The sequence below is a fragment of the Budorcas taxicolor genome, chromosome 9, assembly GCF_023091745.1.
Source record: "Budorcas taxicolor isolate Tak-1 chromosome 9, Takin1.1, whole genome shotgun sequence".
NCBI lineage: Eukaryota > Metazoa > Chordata > Mammalia > Artiodactyla > Bovidae > Budorcas > Budorcas taxicolor.
Genome location: NC_068918.1, coordinates 36,709,064 through 36,734,887, shown reverse-complemented (window position 1 = coordinate 36,734,887; position 25,824 = coordinate 36,709,064). Strand labels below are relative to the sequence as shown.

Here is a 25,824-nt window from a genome sequence, read left to right as displayed (position 1 = left end):
CTTTCTTTATGATCTAGCCCTCACAACTGTATGTAACCACAGGGAAGACCATAGCCTTGACTAGACGGACCTCTGTCAGCACAGTTTAGGTTTGTTATAACTTTCCTGCCAAAAAGAAAACATCTTCTGATTTCATGGCCATAGTCACCATCCGCAGTGATTTTAGAGCCCAGGAAGAGGAAATCTGTCACTACTTCTACCTTTCCCCCCTCTATCTGCCATGAAGTAATGGGGCCGGACACCATGATCGTAGTTTTTTTTTAATATTTAGTTTTAAGCTTGCTCTTTCACACTTTTCCTTCACCCTCATCAAGAAGCTCTTTAGTTCCTCTTCACTTTCTGCCATTAGAGTGGTATCATCTGCATATCTGAGGTTGTTGATGTCTCTCCCACCTATCTTGATTCCAGCTTGTAACTCATCCAGCCAGGCATTTCTCATGATGTGCTCAGCGTATAGATTAAACAAACAGGGTGACAGCACATAGTACTGTCGTACTCCTTCCTCAACCTTGAACAAATCAGTTGTTCCATGTAGGGTTGTAACTGTTGCTTCTTGACCCATATACAGCTTTCTCAGGAGACAGGTAAGGTGGTCTGGTATTCCCATCTCCATAAGAGCTTTCCACAGTTTATTATGATCCACACAGTCAAATATTTTGGTGTAGTTGATGAAACAGAGGTAGATGTTTTTCTGGAATTCCCTAGCTTTCTCAACGATTCAGCAAATGTTGGCAATTTGATCTCTGGTTCCTGTTCATTTTCTAAACCCAGCTTGAGCATCTGGAAGTTCTTGGTTCACATAATGCTGAAGCCTAGCATGCAAGATTTTAAGCATGACCTTACTAGCATGGGAGATGAGTGCGATCGTCCGATGGTTAGCACATTCTTTGGTACTACCCTTGGGAATTGAGATGAGGATTGACGGTTTCCAGTTATGTAGCCACTGCTGGTTCTTCCAGATTTGCTGACATATTGAATGCAACACCTTGATGGCATCATCCTTTTGAGTTTCGAATAGTTCTACTGGAATTCCAATGCATTACCTCTCATGCTAAATCGAAATTATTTTATGACACATTTGGCTTCCTGATCTTAAGATTTCTCAGTGTAAAGGTTCACAACAATTCATCTTGTATCCCTAGGGCTAGTCTGGGCATATGCCTAAAAACTGTATGTTTTTATTCTGTCTTTTTTTTTAATCACCAAAATAGTATGCGATCTAACCTTCCAGGAAATTCCAACAAATTTAAGCATCATGACTATCCAGCAATGCTATCCACATTCAAAAGCAGTAACTAAAGACTGACTTAAAACTAGTGTTTCAAGAGGTTCAGGAAACTCCTTACCTGCACCCTAGGACTCATTACCTCTCCTCCATGACCCTCCTGAAAATCACTGCATCGAGCAGGATGTTATGAAGAGAAAACAACATACTTGTGAAGGGCATAGTTGCATGGGGGAGAAGATTGAAAATCCTGTGTTTAGTTTCAAAGTTTTAGACTGGTTTTTCTTAACCAAAGCATTTGAAATACAGAGCTTTATAAGGAGAAATAAAATAACGCATGCTTTGAAGTACTTTTAAAATCACTTATTATGGAGAGGGATCTAAGATTGTGACTGTGGAACCAGAAACCACCTCTACTCCTAATCCCTGCCTACAGAGAAACCAGAAATCTAATCAGGAGGTAGCTAATCCAGAACAATATATGAAACATCCTTTACAGAACAGATGGGCACTCTGGCTTCTTAAAAATGATAAAAGCAAAACTTGGCAAAAGCGAACCTTCAACTGATCTCTAAGTTTGATTTTCTTGAAGGCTTTTGGGCTCTGTACAACCATATCCAGTTGCCTAGTAATTTAATGCCCGGCTGTGAATACTCACTTTTTAAGGATGGAATTAAGCCTATGTGGGAAGATGAGAAAAACAAACAAGGAGGATGATGGCTAATCACACTGAACAAACAGCACAGGTGAAGTGATCTCAATCGCTTTTGGCTAGAGATGCTGCTGTGCCTTGTTGAAGAATATTTTGATGACTACCGACTTCCCTGGTGGCTCAGACGTTAAAGCGTCTGTCTACAATGTGAGAGACTTGGGTTCGATCCCTGGTTTGGGAAGATTCCCTGGAGAAGGAAATGGCAAACCACTCCAGTACTCTTGCCTTGAAAATCCCATGAACGGAGGAGCTAGGTGCAGGCTACTATCCATGGGGTCATAAAGAGTCAGGCATGACTGAGGGACTTCACTTTCACTTTTCACAGTGATAATATATGTGGTGCTGTTAATATTAGAGCTAAAGCTGATAAAATAGCAATATGGACCCTTGACTGTGAAAAGAGAGACAGTGTTACACATAATAGGGAGGGTAGGCAAACAGATTGATTATATTCTTTGCAGCCAAAGATGGAGACGCTCTATACAGTCAGCAGAAACAAGACTAGGAGCTGACTGTGGCTCAGATCATGACTCCTTATTTCTTAAATTGAAGAAAGTAGGGAAAACCACTAGACCATTCAGGTATGATCTAAGTCAAATCCAATATGACTATACAGTGGAAGTGAGAAATAGATTTAAGGGACTAGATCTGATAGACAGAGTACCTGATGAACTATGGATGGAGGTTCGTGACATTGTACAGGAGACAGGAATCAAGACCATTCCCAAGAAAAACAAATGCAAAAATGCAACACGGCTGTCTGAGGAGGCCTTACAAATAGCTGAGAAAAGAAAAAAGGAAAGATATGCCCATTTGAATGCAGAGTTCCAAAGGATAGCAAGGAGAGATAAGAAAGCCTTCCTCAGTGATCAATGCAAAGAAATAAATGAAAACAATAGAATGGGAAAGACTAGAGATCTCTTCAAGAAAATTAGAGAGACCAAGGGAACATTTCATGCAAAGATGGGCTCAATAAAGGACAGAAATGGTATGGACCTAACAGAAGCAGAAGATATTAAGAAGAGGTGGCAAGAACACACAGAAGAACTGTACAAAAAAGATCTTCATGACCCAGATAATCATGATGGTGTGATCACTCACACTCACCTAGAGCCAGACATCCTGGAATGTGAAGTCAAGTGGGCCTTAGGAAGCATCACTATGAACAAATCTAGCGGAGGTGATGGGATTCCAGTTGAGCTCTTTCAAATCCTGAAAGATGATGCTGTTAAAGTGCTGCACTCAATATGTCAGCAAATTTGGAAAACTTAGCAGTGGCCACAGAACTAAAAAAGGTCAGTTTTCATTCCAATCCCAAAGAAAGCCAATGCTAAAGAATGCTCAAACTACTACACAATTGCACTCATCTCACACGCTAGTAAAGTAATGCTCACAATTCTCCAAGCCAGGCTTCAGCAATACATTAACCATGAACTTTCAGATGTTCAAGCTGGTTTTAGAAAAGGCAGAGGAACCAGAGATCAAATTGCCAACATCCACTGGATCATCGAAAAAGCAAGAGAGTTCCAGAAAATATCTATCTCTGCTTTATAGACTATGCCAAAGCCTTTGACTGTGTGGATCACAATACACTGTAGAAAATTCTTGAAGAGATGGGAATACCAGATCACCTGACCTGCCTCTTGAGAAGTCTGTATGCAGGTCAGGAAGAAACAGTTAGACTGGACATGGAACAACAGATTGGTTCCAAATAGGAAAAGGAGCACGTCAAGACTATATACTGTCACACTGCTTATTTAACTTCTATGCAGAGTACATCATGAGAAATGCTGGGCTGGAAGAAGCACAAGCTGGAATCAAGATTGCTGGGAGAAATATCAATAACCTCAGATATGCAGATGACATCACCCTTATGGCAAAAAGTGAAGAAGAACTAAAAAGCCTCTTGATGAAAGTGAAAGAGGAGAGTGAAAAAGTTGGCTTAAAGTTCAACATTCAGAAAACGAAGATCATGGCATCTGGTCCCATCACTTCATGGCAAATAGATGGGGGAAACAGTGGAAACTGTGTCAGACTTTATTTTTCTGGGCTCCAAAATCACTGCAGATGGTGACTGCAGCCATGAAATTAAAAGATGCTTACTCCTTGGAAAGAAAGTTATGACCCACCTAGACAGCATATTCAAAAGCAGAGACATTACTTTGTCAACAAAGGTCCGTCTAGTCAAGGCTATTGGAGAAGGAAATGGCAACCCACTCCAGTATACTTGCCTCTACGGAGGAGCCTGGTAGGCTGCAGTCCATGGGGTCGCTGAGAGTCGGACATGACTGAGCAACTTCACTTTCACTTTTCACTTTCATGCATTGGAGAAGGAAATGGCAACCCGGTCCAGTGTTCTTGCCTGGCAAATCCCAGGGACGGGGGAGCCTGGTGGGCTGCCGTCTATGGGGTCGCACAAAGTTGGACACGACTGAAGCGACTTAGCAGCAGCAGTCAAGGCTATGGTTTTGCCAGTGGTCATGTATGGATGTGAGAGTTGGACTATAAATAAGACTGAGCGCAGAAGAATTGATGCTTTTGAACTGGGGTGTTGGAGAAGACTCTTGAGTACCTTGGACTGCAAGGAGATCCAACCAGTCCATCCTAAAGGAGATCAGTCCTGGGTGCTCATTGGAAGGACTGATGTTGAAACTGAAGCTCCAATACTTTGGCCACTTGATGCGAAGAGCTGACTCATTTGAAAAGACCCTGATGCTAGGAGAGATTGAGGGCAGGAGAAGGGGATGACAGAGGATGAGATGGTTGGATGGCATCACCGACTCAATGGACATAGGTTTGGGTGGACTCTGGGAGTTGGTGATGGACAGGGAAGCCTGGCATGCTACGGTTCATGGGGTCACAAAGAGTTGGACACAACTGAGTGACTGAACTGAACTGAGACTAGGAAAGGTTAGAACTTCCTCCAAAGATAGCAATAGGTTATCAGTCCCACGAAGACACAGCTACTAAGAGTGGCTCCACCATAAAAAGTAGGTGTGTTGTTTAAGACGACACCTTCTGAGTATTCTCATAGGAGACTGTGTCAAGCAATCAAGATTTGGGAGCTGAACCAAAGCCTGTTCAAAGGCACGTTGGACTGCATTTAAATTTGATTTCCATCTAAATGATGTTAAGAAATAAGAGAAGCCTCAGTCACCTTTATCCTGTACTTCTGTGTTTATATTTTTAAAAAATTTTTTGGCTAGAGTGTCCACTGTCCACTGGGGCTTCCCTGATAGCTCAGTTGGTAAAGAATCTGCCTGCAACGAGGAGACCCCAGTTCGATTCCTGGGTGGGGAAGATCCCCTGGAGAACAGATAGGCTACCCACTCCAGTATTCTGGCCTGGAGAAGTCCATGGACGGTATAGTCCATGGAGTCATGAAGAGTGGGACACAGCTGAGCGACTTTCACTAGGTCTACATCACCAGGTCCACTGTCCTTAAAGAATTCGAGTAGGTATCATCTCCAGAATCCATAAATGTGTTGTTCCTGGCTCATTCTGTAATAGCTTAATTAACCTACAAACACATTTGATTCATCTACAATAGTCAAAAAAAAAAAAAAGAACTTGCATTTCTGTGCCTCATAAGAGAACAATTCTGTTTATATTCCATTGAATGCAGGAACACATTTTGCTAGTTTGAAAGAATATGATGCACAGTTTTCTAGCAATTTTGTTTCTTTTTACAGAATTGTCTGTGTGGTACTCTTGCTGATGGCTGCTAGATTTTGTTTCCCTACTTGATAACATTAGTGCTTCTAATGATAACATTAGTGATTAGTGATAATGTTAGTGATAATTAATGTTAGTGACAATGTTAGTTAATGTTAGTGATAACATTAATGATTTCAGTTTTTCATGTTTTGCTTTTCTTTTTTTTTCCTTATGTAACATTAGTGAAGCATACAGGAATATGACACAAAGGTGAAATAAACATTAATCTGTGCATTCTTTGGTAATTTTGTTTTTTGTAACTACAAAGACTTGCTACAAATTTATGCATTTCTTTCAAATCAGTGATCTATGTTTACGTGATTTTCTAGACAAAATTGTGGATTATAAAAAAATAACATGATGATTACATTACTAATTAGAATTGCCATGCTCAGTCACTTCAGTTGCATCCGATGCTTTGTGATCCCGTGTACTGCAGCTCACCAGGTTCTTCTGTCTGTGGGATTTTTCAGGCAAGAATACTGGAGTGGGTTGCTATGCCCTCCTCCAGAGGATCTTTCTGACCCAGGGATTGAACCTGAGGCCCCTGCGTCTCCTGCACTGCAGGGGGATTCTTTACCACTGAGCCATCAGGGAAGCCCCAGTTAGAATTAGTATCTCTGTTTTTGTATCTTTATGCTGTATTTTAACACTTTGTACTACATAGGTTATTTTGCTTTGGTTAAAAAACAGCTCAAGTAGAAAAGTGGTCCCACTCATATTAAGATAATGTACAAAAGTGTAAACAAAATGTGTACCATGAAGTGTCTTTTAGACAATAAATAAATAAATCACTTACGATAGAACTCGCAGAAAAGACTCCCTGGATAGTACTTTAATAAAGAACTTTATTAAAGTGCAACCACTAGATGTCAGCACTTCTGAACGGCAATCCTGCCCACAGTTCTGAGGTCCGTTTTATTTTTTTTTCTTTATTATGATTGATGATAAAAGATAATTGGTAAATAAACATTAAATAAAATAAATAAAATGTTTGCTTGAAATACATAAAACACTATATTTAGAAAATAATAAATTCAATTATGACAATTCTCAAAACAGGAACAAAAATTTCAATTTAAGTGACCAGTTTGCAGACCCTGGAGGTTCACAAACTGGCACTTTGCCAAGGCAGGACCAGGACAAAATTCTAAGTGCAAGGATTCTCCACAAGCAATACCCGATCATCTGAATCTGTCTTTGGGATTTCCTTCAGGTCATGAGAGCAAGATGTTCTTCATGAAAGAACCACACTAGTTATGGTCCCGCACATGTGCTGCCTGTGTAGGTTTTTGGCACCTGCCCAGCTATTTTCAGTCTCTTCTTTTAGATTTAGGTCATGGAATCACTGAGTTCCTTAGTGCACATCTTTTGCTGCATAGTCAACAAAACAAACCAAAAATCACTGCACCGACAGAATGCTTTAAATACAAAAGTTGTTTGCTTGTTTTTCCTAGAATATAAAAATCCCTCTTGGGCCACTTCTAAACAGCAAAACCAAGTGAGAAGCACCAAGAGAAAGGAGCATGGCAAAGGTGTGTCGACTGGGCGGGGTCTGTGAGCCTGGCTGAAAGTACTGCAAGTCTAATTAACTGCTTAATGAACCATTATTAAGCTGTCTGGGGTTGAGTGAGGAATGTACACACTTGGCTCAGCTGACTGGCATCATTTTGCTCCGAGTCTGAAATGAAACAACAGAATGTGTCAGGCCATTAGATATTTTCATAGATAGCCTCAGAGATCTCTTCTGTAACAATTCTACAATATGCGACGCTCTATAATACAGCTGGCCTGTTGCATCACCTGAATTTAGTTTTAAGAAAATGAAAAAGGCTTTTCTCACTTAAAAATAAAAACATGGCAAAAATCATACCACAGAATTAACATTTCTATTGAGCATGTCTTATGACAGAGAAGGAAAATAAGGCACTAATCCTGCTTTCCATTTTCCCCAGCCTCACGATTTTGTTTGCATGCTCTGACAATTTTGTCCCATACTATTAGTTAAATTATTGTTACACACCAAGATTTTCTTTTAGTGATTATAATATTTAGATTCTGCCTTCTAAGTATAATTACCAGAGTTATTTGAACTTAATTCTGTATTTAAGTGGGTTCAATGTGTATTGGCAGGTCTTTCCTACATAACTTGATCATACGTTTTCCTTTACATTTCAAAGATGAAAAAGATTCTTAGAATGCTTTTGTTTACTTGTTTTAGTAAATACTATATGGAGAGTCAGAGATAGAATTTGGGTTATTTGACATTCTTTTCTTGCTCTGTAGAGTCCTTATTTTCTTTAATCTAGAATCAAATAAATTTTGTAAAATTTTGTTCTTCCAAAGTGTGCTCTTCATCCTCTAGTCCATTCTGTTTTTGTTCTAGCATTTTTGCACAGGTTTCATAGGAGTGTTTCTTGCAATTTGCTGAAAAAATAGTGTGGTAGAATCATCTTAATGCATGTCTTTACTCACTTGGGGACCTCTGAATCACTACCTTCGAATACAAAGGTGGAGGTTTCATTTTGATGCTTTTTATCCTATAATCAACCAGTGCCCTGGTTGCCTAAGGGTGGAGGGGTGGATGGGGTTAAAAGCCTTTGGCTGAAAGACGCCACAGTGTTATATATAGCTTTATAGCTCCACCACTGTCCAGGTATGCCAAATTGTGAAGAATATTTTATTGTTCTTATTCAGTGGAATGTCCTTGGGTATTGGCTTTTTCTCTACTTTAAGGATGAGTCAAAGAATTTGGTTAAATACACACACTACTATATATACAAAATGGGTAACCAACAATGGGTACAGCACAGGGAACTAACCTTAATATTAAAAGAATTATTTGGCTGTGCTGGGTCATTGTTGCTGCACAGGCTTTCCTCTAGTTGCAGAGAGCTGGGGCTACTCTAGTTGCAGAGAACAGGCTTCTCACTGGGGTGGCCTCTCCTGTTGCAGAACACACAAGAGCTTTAGGGTGTGCGGGCCTCAGTAGCTGTAGCACCTGGGTCAGCAGCTGCAGCTGCCAGGCTCTAGAGCACAGGTTCAGTAGTTGTCGTGCACAGGCTTAGTTGCCCTATGCATGTGGGATCTTACCAGACCAGGGATAAAACCTTTGTCTCCTGCATCGACAAGCAGATTGTTTACCACCGAGCCATTAGGAAGCCCTAACCTCTATAGATTTTATAATAATCAGTAAGGGGAAAGATCTGAAAAAGAGTACATATACATATATGCATATATATGTACACATACATATGAATGACCATGCTGTACATCTGAAATTAACAGGACATTGTAAATCAACTATACTTCAATAAAAACAAAGAACAAACAAAACCCCAAAGACTTTAGTTAAGAAATCAGGTCAGTGTGACACTGACTGGTTAACCACTTTCACTTTCCCTTCTTTCCTTCCTTTCCCTCCCTCCCTCCTTTCTTTCTTTCTCGATCCTTTTTCATCCCATCATTTTTGTTCCTTTGCAGCAAATTTGACTTCCAACATAGACTCCTCTCTCTCTCATACTTCAGTGCCCTCTTGCCCTGATTAAGAATCCAGGTTGTTTTTATTTTTAGTCACTAAGTCATGTCAGGCTCTTTTGTGACCCCACGGACTGTAGCCCACTGGGCTTTTCTGTCCGTGGGATTTCCCAGGCAAGAATACCGGAGTGCGGTGCCATTTCCTTCTCCAGGGGATCTTCCCAATCTTGAATCCATATCTCCTGCTGGGAAGGCAATTCTTTACTGCTGAGCCACCTGAGAAGGTCCAAGAATCCAGATTGGAGAATTTTTTTTAATGGTAGCTAACAGACTGGTTCCAAATAGGAAAAGGAGTACGTCAAGGCTGTATATTGTAACCCTGCTTATTTAACTTACATGCAGAGTACATCATGAGAAATGCTGGGGTGGAAGAAGCTTGTGCTGATGCTGGGAAAGATTAGGGCAGGAGGAGAAGGGGACGACAGAGGATGACATGGTTAAAGGCATCACCGTCTCAATGGACATGAGTTTGGGTAAACTCTGGGAGTTGGTGATGGACAGGGAGGCCTGGCGTGCTGTGGTTCATAGGGTCGCAAACAGTCGGACACGACTGAGTGACACAACTGAACTGAGGGACCACAGGGTCTGTTACAACTGATCATCTGCACTAGAGAATGGGCTCCAGGCAGCTTGGTCTCTGCTGTTCTTGCTACCACCCATACTTTTAGTCATGCACTTTCAAAATGGGGATACAGGGAATCCCCTGGCAGTCCCGTGGTTAGGACTCTGTGCTTCCACTGCCAAGGGTGCTGGGCTCTGTCCCTTGCCCAAGAACTAAGACCCTGCAAGCCGCTCAGTGCAGCCAAAAATTTTTTTAAATGGGGGTACACTGGGCAGCTGATTATCTTGATTTACTTCTGATAATAACTACAAATGACCAAAAGTATTGGAATGCTTTGTTGATGCTATAGTAAAGTATATATCAAACTCTTATCTCTGAAAATTCTACTTGGTACATTATGTCCTCTATCCTGTTCTGAACTTGTTTCATTTCAATAACTTTAAGATTAACATTTAGAAAATTAATCAGCTTTAATATTTCAGAAAATAAAATTGTAGTACCAGAAATTTATATGTGGAATGGTTATGTATAAATAAAAACACCTTGTAGAAGAATTGATAGAATGATGACTAAAAAGAAACAGCAATAATAAAATTTTTTCCAAATGAAGATAAATACACTAGAACAAGTACACAGGCCGAGAAAGGGCACTAATCTTATTGGAATGCAACAAAAATTGTGTTCAATATAATCTAATTATCAAAAATTGTGTTCAATATAATCTAATTATCAATTTGAAGAAAATATTCAAGAAAAAAGGGTCTAGGGCCTCTTATTGAATTAACTCACTTTACAAATATTCAAATATTTGAAGATGCTGGGACTACTTTTGCATTTATAGATGTACTCTGATTTTCCCAATAATCATGAAAACTATTCCAGCTCAGTAGATCACAGGCATCAATCACTGGCCCTTGAAACAACCTCCCAAGTGTTTCTGTGAGACGATGATTATATTGCAGATGCTCACAAACACACAGATATTATAACCTGAATCAGACAGTTCTCTCATATTACTCTAATGATTACTGAAACCCCTTTCAGGTTACCTGTTCAGCATAGTAGGGATGCCTGCGCTTCAAGCCTTTAGTGAACCCTGAAGAAACTTAAGAGTCTAAAGATTTTGAGCATCTCCACAACACTCTGAATCCACTGTTTATTTTATGGCCAGTTGCCCCACAGCTTTATTTTGAAGGTCGGAGCATCACCATAGCAAAGGGAGTTGTTAGATAAAAACACTGTTCCATGACTCAATATCAGAGATGATATTTTTATCCCAATTTGGCTTCTTAATTAGTTGTGTGAAACAGAGCCTTAATTGTCTGCTGTACATGTTTCCTATTACTGTCCACACAACTCCTGGACTAATCAAACCATCTTCTGCATCTCTCCCCAGCGTGTTTCTGGGAGGTGATGAGAATTGGCCTGAGTTTCTACCTACTATCAGGACCAGGACTCTCAAGTCCATTCCTTTGACCAACCCATGTAGCTCATGTTCTTCTTTGGTAAACACTGCAGGATTCTGTTCCTTGGCAATGCCTTCTGGGCTACTATTTTCACTGTCATTCTGAAGTCGGCACTCTTCTTTGCATCTCTAGCCATAATGTGCTCCTGGTCTTTGTTATATTGACCCTACAGTGGAAGACAGAGATGATAAAGTGTTCTTTCTAAGTGGTACCATTTTGGCCTCCAAGTATAACTTTTACTATGAAATAATTCCCCATTCTACTGAACAGTCAGTCCCCTCTATGAGGGAAGGCACCAAATATACTTTGTTCATTTTTTATCTCCATGACACTTCCTGATACATAGTAAGTGCTCAACAACATTTGCTCAGTGAATATTTCAGGTCCTTCAAGGATTGGTTGGAGAATATTTACGACAACACTGCCTTTTAAAATAGACTTTCTGGTGGGCTTTGTCCAGACAAAATGGTATAGATTTGTCTATCCAAGTACAACTATAAACCCTGGAAATAACAAAAGAAGCAACCATAGAGGACTCTGAAAGGTGAAAAGGGGAAGGCAGACTGTCTAGGGACCCAAGAAGAAACGACCATCACAGTGGCTGGGTATCTTATGATCCTCCCTACCCAGCAATAAATTCTGGACTCCAAAATCACTGCAGGTGGTGACTGCAGGAATGAAATTAAAAGATGCTTGCTCTTTGCAAGAAAAGTTATGGCCAACCTAGACAGCATATTAAAAAGCAGAGACATTACTGACAAAGGTCCATCTAGTCAAAGCTATCATTTTTCCAGTAGTCATGTATGGATGTGAGAGTTGGACTATAAAGAAAGCCGAGTGCCAAAGAATTGATGCTTTTGAATTGTGGTGTTGGAGAAGACTCTTGAAAGTCCCTTGGATAGCAAGGAGATCCAGCCAGTCCATCCTAAAGGAAATCAGTCCTGAATATTCATTGGAAGGACTGATGCTGAAGCTGAAACTCCAATAGTTTGGCCAACTGACGTAACGATCTGACTCACTGGAAAAGACCCTGATGCTGGGAAAGATTGAAGGCAGGAGGAGAAGGGGATGACAGAGGATAAGATGGTTGGATGGCATCACTGACTCAATGGACATGAGTTTGAGCAAGTTCCAGGAGTTGGTGATGAACAGGGAAGCCTGGAGTGCTGCAGTCCAAGGGGTTGCAAAGAGTCAGACACGACTGAGTGACTGAACTGAACTGATCCAGCAATAAAAAGCAATTCATACTCCATGTCTCCTAAACCCCGAACTGATGGCAGAAGATGCCCCAGGTAGACTCATTCCTCCTCTAAGTCAAGTAAGAGTCCTGCCAATAACAGCAGGCAGGACAAGTGGCATTGGCAATGGGGACAGAATGGAAGCTCCTCTGAAAACAAGTGGCCCAGGGGAAAAACTTGTCATCAGTGTGGGCTGAAGACTTCCTTTTTGAACCCAGAGACCAGGTGGCTGGGACTGGGGAAGTGACTTTCATCCCCACAGGTGGCAACAGCAAGGATGAGTGGAAACCCTAGAGGCACCAGAGAAGCCAGGCAAACTAAAATAGAACAACAAAGGCTCAACATTACAGTGTCATTAAAACCACAGGCTACAAGTAGACCAGGTTCTGCATGCTAAACCTAAACAGGGTGACTGCTGCTAAAATAAAAAGATTTAAATAGGACCTGGAATTTCCTAACACAACAGCCCAAATGTCCAGGATACAACAGAAAATTGCCTGTAATACTAACAGCCAGGAAAATCACCAGCTGAATGAGTAAAAAAAGAAATGATGCCAACACTGAGGTGCATCAGATATTGGAATTATCTGACATGGACTGTAGAGAGCAATCATAAAAATGCTTCAAAAAGCAATTACGATTTCCTTTGAAACAAATGAAAAGGCAGAAAACTGCAGCAAAGAAATACAAGGAAAAGAACCAAATGGAAAATAGAAAACTGAAATGCACAATAACCAAAATAAAAAAATCACTGGATGGGCTCATTTGTAAAGTGATGACAGAATAGAAGCAGTGAACTTGTTTAGTTGCTAAGTCATGTCTGACTCTTTGTGACCCCATGGACTGTAGCCTGCCAGGCTCCTCTGTCCATGGGATTTCCCAGGCAAGAATACTGGAGTGGGTTGCTGTTTCCTTCTCCAGGGGATCTTCCCAACCCAAGGATCAAACCCATGTCCCCAGGACTGGCAGGCAGAATCTTTACCACTTGAGCCACCAGTCTTCAAACCTCTTTTCCTCTTTAATAACAGAAGAAAAGCACCATTTCCTAGCCACCTGTGCACCTAGGTTTGGCCAAATGCCCAGGTTCTAGCCAATGGGATGTGCCCAAAAATTATACAAGTACTTGACAAAGCTAAGCTTGTTTACTATAGCCATGCTATGGGTTAGGCGCTGTCCTATGAAGGTTACATGTATTAACTCACTTGTGCCTGTACCATCAAGTCCATTTTCCAGATGGGGAAACTGAGGAACAGCAGGATAAGTAACTTGTTGTTACTGAGGGCACAGAGCTGGGAAATGGCAGCACTGGGATGAGAAGCCAGGCTGTCCAGCTGCAGAGCCTGCTCTGACCTGACCACCTGTTTCTATTAGTTCCACATAGCAACTTAGATATCAACTACCCCAGACTCAGGTTTGAACTGGGGGAAGACTCGGTAAAAATGCAGAAGTCCTAACTTACCTCCGGATTTCTTTTTCTTTTTTTTTTGGCTCTGCCGCATGGCATGTGGGAATCCTTGTTCCCCCACCAGGGATTGAACCCACACCCCCTGCATTGGCAGCTCGGAGTCTCAACCACTGGACCTCCAGGAAGTCACTCGCCTTCTGATTTCTGACCTTCTGATCCAGGATGCATCCTGAGAATCAGTGTGTTACCATGTGGAGATGAGGCAGAGGGAAGTGGCATGGGTGAAGTCGAAAGGGTGAAGTCAAATGTCTCTGCATGTGTTTTTCTCCTTCCTTATCTGAGGCCATTTAACAAAAGCACATACATAATGGTAATAATCGTAGCCAACATTAAGTCAATGATTAGTAGGTGCTAGACATTTAAAACACTTTCTAAGTGCTCTACTTATGCTTCAGTCACTCATTTCATCTTCATAATAACCCTATCAAGCAGGCACTATTTTTGGTCATCGATCCAAAGGTGAACATTTGATGACACTGAAATCTCAAAAACTAAGATGGCCCACAGCCAGGCTGTGGCCACAGCTCAGCTGTCTTTTTGTTGCCTTCCAGTGGGATCAAGAAGGTTCTGGGATCAGTCTTAGCTCCGATGGAATACAGCACTGTCCCCATCTTATAGATGAGGAAACAGGCACAGAGAAAGTCACTTGCCAGAAGTCACATAACCAGGGAATAGTTGACGCTGAATTTGAATCTAGGCCATCTGGTTTGAAGGAGCAGATGTTCCTCCTTCCACCACTTACCACATGATCCAGGAGACCAGCAGCAGGGTGCATCACTGAAGGAGCTGAAGAAGCAGATGGGCAGTGCTCTCTCGGCACCCAGCTTCCATAGGGCCACACCAAAGATGATGGCAAACACCACCAGGCCCAGGATGTTCATACCCTCCGCCTCACCTCCCACAGGCACCTTTGGGCAAGAACAGATGGAAACAGGAAAGGACAGATAAACAAAATTCACCGAACCTGAATGACAGACAAAAAAAAAAAAAGGCTGAAAGGAATATTCTGTTCCTGATGATCAGCAAGAACGTCTCTTTTGCTATGTGGTCAACTGTTTTCTCTGCTTGATGCATTAATCTCAACCTTCATTCTGTATAGATGTTGAGGGGATTTCATCTCCCTTTTTACTAATTTCATTATCACAAGGACCTAGCTGTTAAGGTGCGAAGTTTTCTCCAAGGGCTCCTGAGTCTGTAAACAATAAAGGAAATTCCGTGACCTGCTTTGAGGTTTACATGGGTAGATTAACAAGCAATGTCACTTTCTGCATCCTTGCATCTCCTGTCCATCAGATATTTCTTATAGTTCCTCATATAAGACAGCATTGGGCTGCCCTACATGGATTATAAAGCACAGGCTACTAACTGGAATCTATGACAATTCTTTAAACTAAGTAAATGTTTAATGTAAATAAACTTTTATTGGGGGCTTCTCCAGTGGCTCAGATGGTAAAGGACCCGCCTGCAATGTGGGAGACCTGGGTTCGATCTCTGGGTTGGGAAGATCCTCTGGAGGAGGGCATGGCAACCCACTCCAGTATTTTTGCTTGGTGAATCCGCAGTTATTCATTATACAAAGTGAATCTTAACTTGTATCTATGATGATCTTTAGTTTTCTTTGCTACCACTATGAAAAATAGAAATATTCCACTTCAGGTATTTTGGACCTGTTCACAATCATGTTTGCTGCTTCAATTTAAATGTTCTACTTTGGGAACATTATTCTAAAGCTTTACTTTAGCTATTTCAGTGGCTTTGCAACTTTATGCTGTCAAGGCTTAAGATGGAAGTCTGTCGCTAATTAGTTCTCGCTAATTACTTGCATATTCTAATTGCCCTAGCTATCTATGTCTGAACCCACCATAATCTCTGGGACCTGATTCCTTGGCACTTCTCTTACTGTCAGATTTGGCTTCCGTCTGTTCTGAAGCACGCCTGTTAAACCCTCTCCTTTCTGTCTCTCTTCAGACCGTGAGCAAAACATGGAAACAGACTTGAATCAAAAATCACATAATATGACTCTTGCCACTTCCTTCTCCAAAACTCAAGGTAAGCTCATCATGGTTATTCATATACCCACAATTCAACAAGAGCTATAGTGTTCTACGCAAGGGGTTGGTCTGTTGAGGAAAGAAACCATACTTTCCAACCATTTTTCCAGTAAAGTCTGACTTTCCATCTTATATGCTGGGTTTTGTGTTCATAATACTTGTCATATTCTTTTTCCTGAGTTTAAATCTTAGCTTAAGGACCTACTATTCTGTGTGTCCATGAGCACACTATTTAATACCAACTCCTCCCCCCACCAAGTGTCAGTTTATCCATTTATACAGAAAAAATTATTTTAGTACCTAGAAAAATTGATTCTGTGGTAAGGATCAACTATGATCAGTGATCACCTAGAATACAGTAAAGACATGATAAATGTTGGCTGTTGACTCTTCTTATTTCTACTAGTGATATAAGTTCTTCCTATCTCCTTTATTTACTAAATTATAAATGTTGTGAGGGTGGGACAGTCTTTTTCCTCTCTGTATACCACTTTAGGAGGCTTCATCTGAAGCTGAGCGACTCCACCATTAATGTCACCATTGCCACAGACTGTGTCATACTATTCTATCCAGAACTCTCTGCTACATGGCAGCAAAAAAAAAAAAAAAAGCAGAACTCTCTGCTACACAGTCACAATACATACTCATACATATTCTAAATATGTCTCAATACAATTGTAGTAATACCCATACCTGACTTGAAACTGTCTTCTAAAAGCATGGCTGGAGGCTACTACTTGTCTCTGTTCCTACTCTCCAGGCTCGACATTTGAAGCAGTGATTCCAGGTAAGTGGGTCATTCCAAGGTCTGTATGGCGAGAAGTATTAGGAAGCTTGATTGGTTGTTGATCTAAGCCCTAGTTTTCAATCTAGCTTTTTAATCTCCATCTGTCTTGCTTCTCTGTATATATCTTAAGTGGTTCAGTACTGGGAAAGTAAAATGGAGTATTATTCAATACTTCATCAAGTCAGCAGAAACTAGTAACAAACCCAAGGCACAGTAAGGGGAGAAGAAAAACTGGTGTACAATAAGATATTCAAAAAGAGAGACTGAAATAAGGAAAGCAAAATAAAAAGGATATATTACTAAAATAACTACTAGTGTGCCTTAAGAATGGTGCTCACAATTGCTTTTGATGCTATTCCTGACAGTCAACTGAGGAAGAGATTAGGTAAACATGAAAGTCTAGAATGCTGGTCTCTTTCCTCTTGATTATGCTGTCTTTATTTACAGGTTGAAAAATCTCTAATTGACCATTTATAACATAGAAATGTAATCACAGATACAGATACTGGTCACTAAGGAACTCTGTCATGAACAGAAAAAGATTAACTGATGATTTTAACATCCACTCACTAAAAGAGATTATGTATTTAATGCCTTTTGGTTCTCTTGAAGATGCCCCAGGAATTATGATTCAGGGGAATCTGATTTGAGGTGTAAGAATTTAAACTTCTATTAAGCTCTCTGGGTGGTTTTGGTATAGGTGATCTGTAAGAAACATTGAGGAACCTCAGAATCCTCCTCTCTAAAGGGAAACTATTGTGCTTATTTCATAGATTTCTTATGAGATGAAAATGAGATAATGTCTGTGAGTGCTTAGAACAGGGTCTGGCACTTAGGATTCATACATGTTAATTCTTTACCCACACCCTGTCTTTTCAGTTTCAGAAGTTATTTTCCACTATACAAAAAAGTGGTGAATTACAATATAATTTATCCCTATTCACTTTACAATAAATACATTCTGGTTTTCAGCTAGATTTACTTCTGAATAGCTTTACTGACTGCTTAACATTAGTTTATCACCTGCTTCAGGTTAACATCCATTATCATACTGTGTTTCTAATAAATGGGAATCAAGATGGCTATCACAATATTTTAATTCTGTTGAATAATTTGAGCTAACTTGTTCATGCTTATCCTCTTTATATACCATTTTATTTATTTACTTTTGGCTGTGCTGAGTCTTCATTGCTGCGTGGGCTATTCTCTTGTGGCGAGTGCGGGCTGCTCTCTGCTTGTGGTGCGCAAGCTTCTCACTGCGGTGGCTTCTCCTGCTGCAGAGCACGGGCTCCAGGGTGCAGGGGCTTCAGTAGCTGTGGACGGGGCCTCAGCGCTCTAGAACACAGGCTCAGCAGTTGTGGTTCATGGGCTCAGTCGCTCTGCGTCATGTGGGATCCCCCCAGAGCAGTGACCAAACCTGTGGCTCCTGCTCAGGCAGGTGGTTTCTCTACCACTGAGGGATGCTCCCATGATTAAAGAAGGGAATTTAAGCTCCCATGCTTATCTTAAATACCAAGTGCAATTTGTACTTTTTAACACTAGCTTTCTAGCTTGATCTGTAGTGCTGAAAGCACAGCAATTTCAGTTACTAAGGTAAGACTAAAGGAGAAAATGACCCAGGGCAGATCTCAATTTGGAATTCTTCATGCATCAACTCTATATTTTAAAAAGTCAAGTGTTTAATATAATCTATGCTAAAGTTAAATAACAAGACAAGCTGTGTGCAAATCTGCAAAGTTTTGAGGCATCCTTTTTCCCTTTTTTGACATTTCAAAATATGTTGCAACATAAATCCAATGTCTTTTTTTTCTCAATAATTCTATTTTTAACGGCAGTCCCTGACCCCTCTGAGAATTTTTATTGGGGGAAAATCTAAATGAAAATGGGCTCTAAAAATGAGTAGATACAGCTTCATGGCTATCGCCACCTACAAGTCTGAAGGGCACTTCCAGTTTAAAAAAAGAAAACCATTATAAAAATTATTTAAAATATATTGTCTCATATGTTGTGCTTCTGACAAAACTAAAAGCAGATGATGCCAGGCACTCCTTTTCTGTGTTAAATGATGATTACACAACAGAGCCTTGAACTATACTGCCTGAGTACCTCTTACGATTTACATTTAGAAGTTCTGAGTAATATTATTGAAGAGAGATGGAAGTACTTGAATTTATTTTTATATGCATGTCATTTATTAACGTTTTCATTCAGTGGCTAGTGAATCCATCATAATTTTATGTAAAAAAAGATGGGTATGTTTTGAAGATTAACAAAAGGGCCTCCACCTATGTTGCCCACGTACCACCCCCTATTCCCCCCACCCTGCAAGCAACTCAGAACAAGTGTGTCTATCCTGGAAATTCTTGTCCTGTTGCCCACACTGGCCACCCCACTGGCAGAGATGACCATCACCGTCACCTTCCAGGTGTGTGCCCAGCTCGGGGGCCCAGAAGTTGCAAAGTCCAAACAGCTTGCAACCAAGTAAATGACTTAACCCAGCCGCCCACCCTGCAGTAGCCAACATTCACCATCCCCACCCACCAAGCCTCTATTCTATTTTGATACGTTTACCTTCTATTTATCTCAAATAAAGTTAGAAGCAATTGCCCCCTGCCTCCCTAAATAACTAAAATTGCCTATCTTTGCTTCCTAGTTAGTAAGCAAAGGTAGGAGAAGTTGTGTGAGAAGCCACATAAAAAGAATTCTTGCCTGTGATTACATATGCACACGGAGCATGTGGGCTGCAGTAGTTGTTGCATGTGGGCTTAGTTGCTTCACAGCATGTGACATGTTCCTGGACTAGGGATTGAAACTGTGTCCCCTGCATTGGCAGGTGGATTCTTTACCACTGAGCCACCAGGAAAGCCCCTCAAGACTAATTTTTAATTAGCCAAAGGTTTTCAAACTCTTTATGTTTTACTGTATGAGGTAAACATGTAGTGGCCTTTTTAATACTGCAAGACCCTGCATTTTGGACCTTCTGTGGCTAGTATTAATAAATCCTTTCCTGTCTCAAAGACTTGGGAGAACTGGGTGAAACTGGTTCAAGTATTCATCTGTTGGATCTAATCCACAACTGTTTTTTTGTGTACCAACTCCAAAGAATAAAGCAAACACACCTGTCCTTATGGGGCTATATTATTATCTTGTAATACACAAAAATGATGCTACTGATGCACATCATTAAATCTTGGATCTTAGTCTTGCAGAAGTAAAGAAATGGGGATGATGTTGTTGTTCAGTCACCAAGTCATGGCCGACTCTCTGTGACCCTGTGGACTGCAGCATACCAGGCTTCCCTCTCCTTTGCTACTTCCCAGAGTTTGCTCAAAAAGGAGGATACATTTTCTATTCATCTGTACTTTTCTATTTTCATTGTGCCCTTAAGCAATAGCAGGGCAGGATCAGGACTGTGCATTGTCCTTGGCATCCAACATGGATGCTCCAATCCAATGGTTTCCAAGTAGAAAGAGCACAGAAGACAATCCAATGAGAAATGGAAAATACAAAATCAAAATTTGATTTTTAACTCATTATCTTAAATTTCTACTTTGTACATGTTTTACAATGTACACAATATAATTTTATGGTCTGAACATAAAGTTTTGGATTGAATCAGCAATAAGTACACAGAAACCTATGCAAACAAAGTCAATTATTAACTCAAAGAAATAAAAATGCAGTACAGAGTAAGAATAACATGTCACTTATGTAAGATTATGTTATATAATCTTAACTATATAAACATTCTTAATCATAGTCAATAATGTAAACACTGAATTACACATGCTGGGAAAAGGGGAGCAGAAAGTATAATGGTTTTAGTATACAAGTATGCATACATGCTATAAATATATATATATACTGGAGGAGATATATGCTCATTGATGAGGTAAAACATACAAGTTTTATACCATGTGATAGTGATAGTCACTCAGTCATGTCCGGACTCTTTCCGACCCTGTGGATTTTAGCCTACCAGGCTCTTCCATCCATGGGATTTTCCAGGCAAGAATACTGGAGTGGGTTGCTATTTCCTTCTCCAGGGATTGAACCTGGGTCTCCCACATTGTAGGCAGACGCTTTACCATCATAGCTCTAATAATTTAAAATTCAATTAAAATGAAAAATTTAAAATTGAACTATAATGATTCTTTTAGAAGTTGGAGCTAGATGAGGAAGTTCAATTTTAAAAAGTTGGGGTCTACAGTTCTGTGTACGACTATGATATATACTATTGGCAAGGCTGTTGGTTGCATATAGAAAGATACTATAATAATAAGCAATCTTTCAACCAAGCATTCCTTTTCTCCTGGTTGGCTTACTTGACCAGACTACCCTTCAAAGGAGGCTTTACTAGTTATTTCTAGCCAACTGCCTTAAAGCTCTGAATTAGGCAGACTCCTCCAAAGCCAAGAAATTTAGGCATTAACAATTAAAAAAATGATAATTTTACTTATTTATTTTTGGCTGTGCTGGGTCTTCATTGCTGTGGGCTTTTCTCTAGTTGCAGCGAGTGGGGGCTCTCTTCAGCTGTGGTGCACTGGCTTCTCACTGAGGTGGCTTCTCTTGTTGCAGAGCATGGGCCCTAGGGCGTGTGGGCTTCGGAAGTTGTGGCATGTGGGTTCAGTAGTTGCAGCTCCTGGACTCTAGAGCACAGGCTCAATAGTTCTCGCACATGGGCTTAACCTGCTTTGTGGCATGTGGGATCTTCCTGGACCAGGTTTTGAACCTGTGTCTCTTGCATTGGCAGGTGGATTCTTTACCACTGAGCCACCAGGGAAGCCCGGTATTAACAATTCTTAAGTGATATCTGATTTCTCTAACTTTTTAGAAATTTATCCAATTTTTACATAACTCATGAGATTTTATAAATCCTAATGATTAACAGAACATTAGAGGGACTTCCCTGGTGGTCCAGTGGTTAAGAATCCATCTACCAATGCAGGGGATATGCATTTGAGCCTTGGTCTGGGAAGATGCCACATTCTGCTGGGCACCTAAGCCTATGCTCCGCAACAAGAGAAGCCACCACAATAAGAAGTCCACCCACCACAACTAGAGAATAGCTCTCTTTCTCTGCAACTAGAGAAAGCCCATGCACAGCAATGAAGACCCAGCACAGCCAAAAATAAATAAATGAGAAGAATGAAAAACCTACATATAAACAAAGAGAACTTTAGAAATATGAAGATATTCAAACACATCCTTTAGAGAAACTAATATGATGAACATGCCTATACCAAGATTCAACAGTTAAGGTTTTATTACATTTGCTTCATTAGTCCATTCTTTCTCATTTTCTGGAGATATTTTTTAACAAATGAGTTTTCAAGAAGCAGAAAGATTTTAAATAGTGGTTTTCATAGAAATAGCATTGGTTTTCATAGAAGCAGCATTTGTTTTCATAGAAGCAGGATTAATACCTTGTCATTCTTCACTGTTTTCACTAAAAGTTTTTCAAAAAAGTAACACATTCACATGGTTCACATACCAAAACTATTAAACAGGCATATATCATCTTGCTCCCACCCCTAGCCTATACACACTGACCTATTCATCCCCAATAGGCAAATGTTTGATTTCCCAAGTATCTTTCCAGTGTTTCTATATGCAAATAACAACAAATATAAGCAGTATACTCATATTATCACCTCTATTTCTCACACAAAAGGCAGTATATGTGGAATCTGGCATGTGACTTTTCATATTTAATAATGTATTCTGGAGTCCTTTCCATGCAAGTGCACAGAGAAATTTTCCATCCATTGTATCAACGTACCATTGCTTTTTATTTCTTTGACCTCTGTCGATGGATCCAGGTTATTTCTATTCTATTTGCTATGATAAGAATGTTCAACCCAGGTATATACATAATTTGCCATGTGGGCATTTGTATGTGTAGGATACAAATCCACAAGAGGGATTGCTAGGTCATAGGCTACACTTATAATTTCAAAAGATGTCACAAAATTGCCCTTACTAAACGTCATACCCCTTTTGCATTCCCTCAGTAGGGTATGAAGGTAGTGATTTACTCAGTCTTGCCAACACTCAGTGCTGTCAAACTAGGATTTTTGCTAGTTCTATTAGCAAGTACAAGTTGGTTATAACTTTTGTGAAGGCTAAGCTTCCTGCCCATTTTCATTTTTCTCTTTTGTATATGAGAGAGAGAGTTCAATAGATACCTTACCTTACAATCTGGGTGACAGTGCTTGCTTTATGAACTTTTAATTTTGAAAAGAAGATAAATTATGTTTGTGACAGGCATATAGCAGTCTAAAACAAGCTTTCATGACTGGAGTTATTTCTCTTACCACAATATGGAGGAAAAAAATCCTATGTGGATCTAGTCAGTACCTGCAGAAAGCTATCAGTTAAGAAGCAAAATCATCTAGCTCTAACAACGATACCTTATGGGCTGAACTGTGTCCCTTCCAAAAATTGCTTAAGTCCTAACCCCCAATACCGTGAATGTGACTTTGGAAATAGGGTCTTTGCAGATGATCAAATGAAGATGAAGTAATTAGAGAAGGCTCCAGCAAACAAATACAATATTTATTCTTTTTTAAAAATCTAATCTTTCATTATTCTTAAACTCTATTTTGGAAATTGTTTTTGAGCAGGAGAATAAAGACATATAGAGCCTAGTTTTTCAAATGATAACACTCAATACTTCTAATGCATAAGTAAAATGTCATGCTGTCTGGGATTTATTTTCATATACTACAGTCACTAAAAAGGGGAAGGTGAGATGTAACACACTGCATTCTATATTTTCTCAGTGTCTTGTTAATTATTGCTTGAAAATATATTCAGAATGCATCCTCATGCATTAATTAAAAAATGACATTTCTTTCACATCATGTCAGGCAATGTTGTAGGCATTGAGGATATTAACATGGGTAAAAAAACAAAACAAAACAAAACAAAACTTGTGCTCCTTGGGAGTAATTATCAGATATAATTTTTAAAGTAAAGCAAATTAGGTTTCCCTGGTGGCTCAGACAGTGAAGAATCTACCTGCAATGCAGGATAACAAGCTCAGGTTCAGTCTCTGGGGCTGGAAGATCCCCTGCTGATGGAATGGCTACCTATACCAGTATTCTTGTCTGGAGAATTTCATGGAAAGAGGAGCTTGGCGGGCTACAGTAAATGAGGTAGCAAAGAGTCAGACACGACTGAGCGACCTTCTCTCACTCACTTACAAATTATCACCACAGCCCCAGGTAGAAAAATAATTTTTAATAATTGCCATAAGCCATGCCCAAATGATAAATTCATTTGCTTTTAACTTTCTCTTGTGGCTTTTCATCCACTTCTAATCATGCTAAGATATTCTTTACTAAGTGCTTAGTCTATCAAACTTCATTATCTCCCCTTCCTGTCACCTGATATGAAATAATACATTAAGCATTACAATGTCTCATTTTTCATTTTTGTAACTGTGGCATGGAGCCATTGTAATAATTAGTTAGAAATAAAAAAGAAAGATGACTTTGTGACTGTTTGGAATACTAAGTCTAGGTTATATTTTAACATTTTAATTTTTGTTTTCTGATTACAAGTCTTCTCAGTAGTTTAAACAGATATTACATAAGTATACTTAAAGTCTTACAAAGCATCTGAAAGAGTATTGGTGGGAAGGAAACCCAGAACTGATAGTAGGTTCCCCCAAACTTCTGACACTACTATGCTCACTAGATTCTGAGATACGTTACGTTACTCATTGCTCTGAACTGCCGTTAGGAATTCATTATCTCCTAGTATCTTCAGAGGGTTTGTTGGTTAAGGAGCAGACACCTGGGCTGAGGATACTATTTGGTACCGTCCTCCATTTCGCTGCTGTCTCCCTCCAGGTGTAGCCAAGGGACCTTAAGTGTCCTGGTAGGTTTAAGTGTATCATTTGTAAACTCTACTCATAAATAAAAACTTACCATAATGCTTCTAAATCAAAGCATATCATATATTTCAGGTAGTGATATATAATTAATTGCTGTTTTTATTTCCAGTGATCAATGTCTGCATCATTTTCCACTAAATTATCTTTGAAATCATACTGTCAAGTATGCAGCATTGTAGCGAATCAATTGCAATGGATTGATACAATGGTCAAAACTAAGAATTGTATCTGAAAGAATCCTCAGGATTGCTCCATAAGTAATGTGAACTACTTTATGAACTTCCCAATGAAAAGGCAACTTTAAAGTCAGTCAAGTTGTACACATGCTCAGTGGACAATTAGGCAGCCATTTAAGAATGTTTGAAAGGTGGTTGACCTGGAAAATTCTTAGGGAGTCAAATGGGATTTTGCTTCTGATTAGTTTGTCTGCACTTATCTCAACTCCAGGCTAGAAGTGATTTTTCTAGACTGTGGCTATCTCTGACAGATGAACTGGCTTCCTAATCCTAATCCAGGAGCTGGAAGGGAAAATATGATCAACGTTATATAGGAATGATTTCAAGGCTTGCCCTTTCGTTACAGGTTATCCAGCTAACTGGCCTTTACTGGTCATGTTTAAATTTTTCGACTTTAATTAGATATATATACACATCTAGTTTTTAGTTGGCTGAAATATTTAATCCTTTTAATCAGTTCCACCAAATAGTCTATATTTGATCATATCCATTCACAAATCACAAGGCTGTAATTTTTGTAGCTGGTCAGATAACGACTGATCAGGACTTCGCATCTGGTTCTGAGAAAATAGAAACTTTGACAAGAAATAACTATGAAGTCGTTAGGTAGAAAATAACAGGGGCGAAAGAAGCGTTATTTTGGAAGGAAATACCATAGATACACACAGCACAATATTTTTGGCCACAGATCTTCGGGCATTGTGTGACACAACGTCTGTATTTAATTTGAGGTTCAGTATTTTGTTGTTTAGGAAATACAATGTAGAGGTGATATTAGGTTCCACCAAACTTCTGACACTACGATGCTCACTAGATTCTGGGATGTTACTCACTGCTCTGAACTGCCGTTAGGAATTCATTATCTCCCAGTACTTCCAGAGGGTTTGTTGATTAAGGCGCAGACACGGGCTGAGGATACTATTTG

At 39.9% G+C, this 25,824-nt stretch overlaps 1 pseudogene; it reads left to right on the top strand.

Annotated features, from left to right (window-relative positions):
- The first annotated feature begins 847 nt into the window (after positions 1–847).
- On the top strand, positions 848–4,944 carry LOC128053137 (eukaryotic translation initiation factor 4E-like; annotated as a pseudogene).
- The last annotated feature ends 20,880 nt before the right edge of the window (positions 4,945–25,824 follow it).